The sequence below is a fragment of the Symsagittifera roscoffensis genome, chromosome 7, assembly GCF_963678635.1.
Source record: "Symsagittifera roscoffensis chromosome 7, txSymRosc1.1, whole genome shotgun sequence".
Lineage (NCBI taxonomy): Eukaryota > Metazoa > Xenacoelomorpha > Acoela > Convolutidae > Symsagittifera > Symsagittifera roscoffensis.
In genome coordinates, this window is record NC_087068.1 from 45750935 (window position 1) to 45759380 (window position 8446).

General features: G+C 34.4%; 2 protein-coding genes across 4 annotated transcripts in view; one reads left to right on the forward strand and one right to left on the reverse strand.

Moving 5' to 3' along the window:
* Positions 1-8446, reverse strand: part of LOC134851724 (fizzy-related protein homolog) — a 213096-nt gene that overhangs the window by 90812 nt on the left and 113838 nt on the right. The gene's annotated exons all lie outside the window — the stretch shown is intronic.
* The window catches only part of LOC134851808 (dipeptidyl aminopeptidase-like protein 6), a 113885-nt gene that overhangs the window by 17681 nt on the left and 87758 nt on the right, over positions 1-8446 (forward strand). Inside the window, exon 1 of one of the 3 annotated variants that reach the window (XM_063868047.1) lies at positions 1572-2193. The exons of the other annotated variants lie outside the window; for them this stretch is intronic. The gene's annotated coding sequence lies outside the window, so the exon portion shown is untranslated. Of the gene's footprint in view, positions 1-1571; positions 2194-8446 lie in introns of those variants that run through there. 3 annotated transcript variants of the gene reach the window in all.

Below are 8446 nucleotides of genomic sequence, written 5' to 3' on the forward strand. Positions count from 1 at the left end.
TAAAGAGTAGCGAAACATTATTCTGCTTGCTGAAATGGTCTTGATAAATTGATTTTGTGTTGATACCTGGAAGGCACTATTTCACAAAAAGTTTCTTTCTTTTTAATTTTTTAAACTAGACAAGCTCATAAACATTGAATTGAATTTTGGTGTGGCTCTGTACTATAGCGTTTTGATGAACAGGAGCGATCTAGGAGTTTCTCGAGAAACATTTGTTGACTTTTCTTAGGTCGACCAAATTGATTTTCCGAGCGCTCCGTGAACACTATAAAGACCACCCCGCACAGACAAATTTGAGATTAAAATCGATTTAAATCGATTTTATACAGACAATATAATGCATAGAAATCAAATTGTAGTAACCGATTTAGATACCAGTTAGATGCGTGAATTTCTTTAGCAAGGATTCAATGGATTTTTACGGCAGAATAAAAAATGGATTCAAATTGACTTAAATGGTTTTTCGCAAGGTAGTGAAAAGCATCAAAATCTGAACAAAACTGATTTATCTTGACTATTTTTGTGCTTCGAAGCTTGAGGATGAATCCAGTTTTTTGTTAATCATTTAGAAAAAACCACTCAGTCTTTCGTTTTTTTTTCCAAAAATTAAATCGATTAAAAACATTTCGAGATTTTTTTTTGAGTGAAAATGACAGAATAATTGTGCTAGGGTGGTTTTTAACACATATTTCGGGTTAAGTTTAGTTTTCTTTAGTTTCGATTGATTATTTTTGATACATAGATTTAATGGTTGCTGTATCATCAAAGACACCCCTCAAATAATTTACAACAATTCCAGTCTTCGGCCTAATTTAAAAACGCTGTTACAGTGCATCCTTCTTTCCTTTGATGCCCCTTCCCCTTGAGACGAGAGAGGGTCGACAGAGTATTGTTTCCCTAAAAAGATTGGACTTCATATTAGAGCACAACTGATTTCAAATAAACATGGCGGCATGTTATTACTGTGCAAATAGTAGATGAAGCAAAATGAAGGCAGTGCAAAATTTGACATAAAAACACAACTTATTAAAGAGGTGAGTGTCAAGAAAAATGACCAAAAATAGGAAAAAAAATATAACTCAAATGTTCGCCGTATCCAAGAAAGTTCCAGCATAATTTTTTGTTTTACCGGCAATCCGACCGAAATAGAAAACGGTCCAAAAGAGCTCACCAAACTTTCAAAATTATTAAGAATCAAAGAGCAAAGTTCTAGAGTCGATAGACTTGGGTTCTAAAAACGGGTAGACTTAGGGTGATGATAGTCTTGGGTTCTAAAAATAGTTTCGAGTTTTTATCCGGCTTAATCAATTTCATATTCGGCTTAATTTTTATGCCGGCTTATGCTATAAAAGAGCTTCGACCGAGCAGATGGTGAATATATTGATTTTAAGACCCAACTCCTGCTCGCCACTTTTCGCTTACTTATCTTCCTGACCTAACTTAGCCTGCCTCAAATCGCTATCCGCCCCTCGAGTGGAGAAAATTTTCCAGTCTTGTTTTTTCAACCCATTGTTCTTACCAGCGATTTATAGAAACTGTCAATTTGTATTTGCTTGAACATTTTTCAACCGAGAAAAACCGCTAATCTCCGGTGAATTAGAGGATTAACTAGATTTAGCATTCCGCGTAAAATATTTTCAACAGTTCTTCAGTCTGTGGATTAAACATTTGAGATTAAAATGGAATCGAACTTGAAATATTTGTTCAAGAAAAGATAAAAATGTTTGTAAAACTGAATATTTCCTACTCATTTCTTAAGTTTATTTGAGCAAATGTTTTTTATCTTAGAAATGCTAAAATTCGCTTAGCTTTTACTAAGAAATTCATACAGGTTTTATTTTATCTAAGAGACTTCTTATTTTCAATCTGCGAAGGCGACGTTGGTTGATGGATTCTCTTTTTGCTACTCTGGGAATTTAATGACACTAGCTAGTTTTTGGTTCCGCTGAAGTTGCCGCAGACACTATGCTCCATTAGGGTAATTATTGCTCTTCTTTTAAGAGGGATTAAACACCCTTTCCATTTACACGTATCTGCTTGTCTATAGTTCAGCTGAATTCAACTAAAAGCTAGTAGTTGGCTTTACTTTGTGATAAGTTTTCACGGACCATTAGGCCCTTTGAGAGAATATCTGGGCCATTAAATGATGGAAGTTTGTTAACAAATGGATATCATCTTTATCACAAACAAGAGGTAAGTTCTTCATTAGAAATACTAGTTAAAAAACTCTTTGGTGAGTCATGTTTTTATCCCGACAGTTGAAAACAAAAAACTCCGTTCATCTGTTGAAAATCCATTAAAATGCAAGCTTAGTTACAGATAACTGCTGTTTCGTCTTGATCAAGATCTACATGCCTCCTTTTGGTTTCCTTGTTTAGAAATTAAAGCCATACTTCCCATACCCGCGGAAAATTAGCACGAATCTTGCCAATTTCAAGCTTACTGAAGTTTTCACCTTCTGATATCACACCTGACAGTGAAAAAAATGTTAAGGATTTTAGTGCTATTTTAGATATTCCCGAGGAATGCACTAGTAAAACACGTATGGCCAGGAGTGCTATTTTTTTCGAAGTAATCGCACCGTTCTGAAAAAAATGGTTGTGGAAGTATTTCTCCGTATAGAAATATGCTAAATCTACTAAAACGATTGAGAAAAGATAACGTTTTAATTTCTCTAAGACACGTTCGCCACTGGCAATCACAATACCAATATTCTCTATAACGTTGACCTTGACCAGGTTAAATAAATACCATAAATAATAATGAATCCAGCATAATTACATAACCAGTTTTACAGTCTCCACTACACTCTCCCTTCGACTAAATCAAGAAAATCATAATATATAATAAGTTACTGCAAGTATAATCAGTCCATTATCATTTTACAGTTTATTGAACTAAATTTTGAAGTTTTAAACTCCACTCGACCCTTTTCCCCCCTCGGTCGGCCCTCCAGTGGCAGCATGATTCGACAACAATAAACTTCTATAACTCCAAGGTTCTCCAACTCCTCCAAATTGTCCTCCTCAATCATGCTGATAGCCGAAATTTCCTCCGCTATGTCCTAATCGTCGGTGAACATTGTGCCGCTAGCATCTGGACTGATGTCGGCTTGTCCCGAAATCATATGTTCACTGTCTCCAGCTTCAATATAGTCGACGCCTAAGTCGCATGGTGTTTATTTGTCCATACTGACCACCCGCTGTATAGTTGAAGTTACTTAGTGATTTTTTTTGCTGTTTTAGATATTCCAGAGGAATACATTAGTTGATGAAAATGTAAGGTCAGGAGTGCAATTATCTTCTAGTTATTTTATTTCATTTGAACCTATGAACTAAAAACTTCGTTTGGATATGTGAGAACTCAAACATCTGATCTGTTGTAACTTTTACTAAAATGATGTTTTTTGCTCTAAAAGAATAATTAAGCACCATTCGAACAATTTTTCCCATCAGCGTTTCTGAGTCGCTGTTACTTTTTTGAATTTCAAACATTAGCGTAGTTTTTTCCATAAAGTTTTGTATGTCGCTATTTTTGAAAACATTGACCTGTTTTTTGCAGATTTAGGTTTATCTTTCCGAAAAAAATTGTCAGCCTAGATTGTTTTTTGTGGTTCTTTGGTGCGAAAAGCTTGGCCTGGACTGTTTGTATAGAAGTAGTTTTGGAACTAAAAATAAATTTGAAAAAAATTGCCTAAGTTTCGAAAGTTTCACTAGCATTATTTTGTAGTTCTGGAAAGCCAATCAGCCTAGAATTTATGATGCGTTTTTTGTTGTGACCTTGAAAAATGGGGAGGAACTTTGTGTTCGAGTGCGTTTTAAATTTTTTTCTTCTTGTTCTCCACGCAAAATCAGGTACCACAAATAACCTTCAGACTGGGTTGAGTGATATATCATAATGAAGCCTTTTCAGTAGTCATTCGAACCATTTAATAATTTCAAAAAAATTCTAGTGTCGAGAAAGACCGGTTTGAAATTTTCGATTTTTTGTCCTAATTCGAGCGAATAAAGCAAGCAAGCAGGCTTACAACAGCTGAATTATGCCTAATTTAAGACCCTAAAACTTAATTTTGTGCTGGTAAAACTAGTTTTTGGAGTTTTTTACTTTCAATTTAGGAACCAAAAACTTCAAAAACTTCAAAAATTTTCTGCAAATGTTTTGAAAAAAAAAATTTTTTTTAAATAAAAAAAATCAGAAAAAATTTAAAATTTTTTTTTTTTTAAAAGTCTTTCTACAAATTTTTTTTTCAAATTTTCCAAAATTACTATTACTGTCAAATAATCCCAAATTGAATTTTTAGTCGGATCTTTTTATCACACCAAGCAGAAAAAACTACACTAATTTGAAAAAACAAAATTTTTAAACCGCAGTTTTCTGGAGACTATGGTCCGAGCGTTCTGTGCTACTTGCGCAGTAATCTTCTATGGAGTTGTATGACAAGCATTTGACGAGTTTTAGACCAAAAATGAGTGTTGGTATTGTTTTATTTGTTTCGGCCGGATAGTTTAAATTAGCACTTAGCGTATGTCAGCTCTCAAAATTTCATTAATTTGTTTGATGCTTTGAAATTCCCAGTCAATTTGAAAGTTAAAAAAACACTGGAAAAGGAGGAGTATTTTTAATCAAAATAATTGACTTCATGTATCGTATCTGTTCTATTGTGCGTGAAAAAATTTACCCAATTGGAAATCTCCACCAAGTCGGGTGCCTGGATAAAAAAAATGAAAGGTTATGTTTTCAAAGTATTGCTTTGTTTAAATGTGTTGCAAAGTTACAGATAATGCTGTTTATGTGATAAAGAAGATATAAAACAGATTTAACAATGTTTCGGACAAATATTGACACATAGAACCCGATCTGAAAAAAAAACTTAAATAGATTGATTGTTAGCTGAAATTTTTACATACCATTTTAAGCGTGTGAAAGATCACAAATTACTCATCTACCATGAGCAAATTTAATTTTGATTGAAGTCAGGCAATTCAGGTTTGAATTTTTCGTTCTTTGTTATTTCAATGATTGAGTTAGATGCATTGATGAATAGCTTGTGTTAACCTGAGGCTATTTTTTTCAAAACAAGTGAGAACAAAGTAAATTCTTAGATTTTTTTGTTGCCCCTAGTTTTTCGGGTTCTTGTTAAGTCAGAAAAAAGATACCTTTAAAAGTTAAAAATAAATATTTTATACTCTTCAAAGTTTTTGCTCTAAAAGGTTTACTCGAAAACCCAAAATCAATTACAGAGAAGCGTATATTTGATAAGAAAAAATTCACCCCTTGTTAATGCTCAATATTCATCAGAAAACTACATAAGTGTGGTTTCAATCTGCCAAAATTTGTGTCAATTATGGCTGAAGCGCTTCAATCAATTGCTGATACCAGAATTATCAACAAATAAACACCGCAAAGTCTAAGATGTTCATTGGAACCTTCCTGAACTTTCACTTTTTTTTTAAAACGGAAGGTCAACTCCGATTATAAACGCTACAAACATGAGAATGCGTAGATTCTTGTTATTCAATTCTACAGAATTGGACCCACTGGGTTTCTTCGCACCTTTCGTGAATACCTTCAATATTGTTTCCCGAAATTCCTGACCAATACACGCCAGTCATTGAAAAAATGTTGACTCAATATTGCCAAAACCTTTCAGTAAACATTTCTAGCTTCATAGGGATCTCCACATCTTGTACGTCGCTTCAACTACATACCTTTGTAGACATTTAACAATGCACTAAGGCGGTCCGCAGCTACCTTCGAGCTGACGATTCTTTCTTGTTCACGCAAGTTTTATCATTTGGCGTATAAAAGTAGCTCCTCTACGACAAGAAAGTATTCCAAGATTGAATTTTCAGACAGCTCTTATAGTCGAAACTAAATTCATTTTTGAAAGAAATTTTTTTCTTGACTAATAATACAACGGTCTTCACATGTTTGAACTCATGATAAAAACAAAAATCACATTGTGCTAATTGGATACACGGATTCATCATCTCGTGATTTCATTGCAACCTCTAACTACTCACCAATGCATTTAATTTAGTCATGCAACAAAAAAAATGTAATGAATCATCTTCTTCTCAACCTTGGCTTGATTCTACTAGGTTCTGGGATTGGCTTCGCTTCCTCGTCGTAATACCCCGCCTAGAATTCTGTTCTATGCTTCTAATCCAAGAAAACGATTACCCAACCATAAATGATTGCAAAAAAAGCATATGATTGGGTAATGGTTTTCTCGGATTAGAAGCATAGAACAGAATTCTATGCGGGGTATTACGACGAGAAAGCGAAGCCAATCCCAGAACCGAGTAGAATCAAGCCAAGGTTGAGAAGAATATGATTCATTGCGCTTTCCTCAATCTCAGCAAAAGTCTTTTCCTGAGGATGCAAGCTTCTTCCTTTTTCTCTATTCTAAGATAGGCATGCTCTGCGAGTCCAAGGCCGTGTTCGCAACTTCTTCTTCATGCAAAAAAGCAGTCAGGTCGATTGATAATGCAGTACATGTATATGCAACTCGGAACGGAATACAACTGCATCTATGTACAACAACTAGTGATAGGGATAGGGACAGTGTTCACATTGTCTTTTTGCCGTGAAAATTGACATGCAGATTTTTTAAGTCATGACAAACAAATTTGGTCTGCATAAATTACCTTGTAAAACCACTCGCTAGATCATAAAACTGATGCTCGTGTGAGGTGGGGGGGAGGAGGAAAAAGGAAGTGTTTCGATTGGGTCATAAGGTGTCTGAAGTAGTGTTTGACCTAACCTGATAGTACTTGAAAAAATGAAAATGATTTTGGAAATGATTCTTTGTGAAGATATACACGTAAATGATATTGTTCTCATTAAGTAACGTGTCATTTCGACCAATTATTTGCCTCAATTCAATTTCGAATAGTTTCTTTGCCGGCTTTTTTGCTGCTTACGCTACGCGTTAAAGGAAAACTGGGTAAAAGCCCTCATTAAATATCTCAAATTGCTCATATTGGTCAAATTGCACAAATTTATGAAAAATTTTATTTGGGCCCATGCAAAAGAACACCTTATTGAAACTTAAAGAACTGCTCTTCATCGATTAAATAAAACCAGATTATATTACTTATCTGTAAAAAAAATACATATCTAACTTGATGATGGACGTCCTATCCTTCTGACCTTTTTGGTCTGTTTTATACTGAAATAACTCTGCAAAAACATACCCGTAACTTCATGCGTAGTTTCAATGGAAATTAATTGAGCCTACGGAAAATTATCATTCTACAATTTTCATCCAAAGTGTCATTCAAACTTGCGGTTGTCCTCTCACCCCCGCAAAATCGCAAATTTATACAATCAATTTTATTGTTCACATTGTCCGATTGTAAAAAAAGTTTGCATGGGGACTAATAGGGTCATGATATTTCATCCTCATATTTAACCTTGTAGGGGAAAAGAAAGCAGAGCCAAATTTGGGTTTTTTGGGCGTCTGAATTGACCTGCTAATATCCCCATTTCTGCTAAAAACATCGTCCAGCTCAAAAAGTCTGCGGCAAATGTTACTTTCATCAATCGAAAAGATATTTAAATAAAACAGCCCTTTTGTCTTCTTTTTATACTCTTTCTTTATTGTTCTTAAAGTCTTTGATTAATTTTTGGTGAAGTTTTCTGCAACATTTTTTTCAAGATTTGTCAAAGAGACGGCGTGTTTTCTGATCTTATCAGTTTATTAAAAAGAGCACGAGCGCTCCTTTAACATGCATCAGTATCAATTTGCCACATTTTCCCTGCAATTCCCATGTTGGAAAATTTAGAACTAATGACATCTCTGATTTTCACTGACAGTTGATCAATTTCCTGGAAAATCCACACGTCTAACTTAACTTCAATTTTTTAAGGATAGTTAGTTCACCTGCACAATTTTCACATTTTTGTCAAATTTTGTTTGGTGTATGCAAACTTATCAGGCAGAAAAAAAGAGAAATTTATCTAAATAGGAACTGATTGTCTTTTTCGGGTCTTCACAAGCCATTCTGGCCGGCGAATTTTTCTCTGAACGTTTTTCTGGATTACTTGAACAAAAAGGCCGCTAAATTTAATCTGCCTGAGAGCCAAAACAATCTGCCCATGTTATTTTCCCCACCTTTTGTCAAGACGCTGATCACTATGGTCTAATTTTACTCTTTTGGCCAAGCTATTGCTTTGAGGGCCGATGATCGCAACACTCTGATAAGATTGTTATACCGTTGTTGACCTCAAATGAATAGTAAATATTTCTGATCTTGGCATCAATTTCAACATCGGATGATAGAATTTTCTGAGTTTCGTCATTTTCACCCTTTTTCGCATTTGTATTATTTTTGACAATGTATTAAATTTATTATACTTTCGATGTGACATATTTTTAACAGAAAAATAGACCGAGAATTTGCAAATCACGGTAAAAATAATAGACCGACAATTTCCAAAG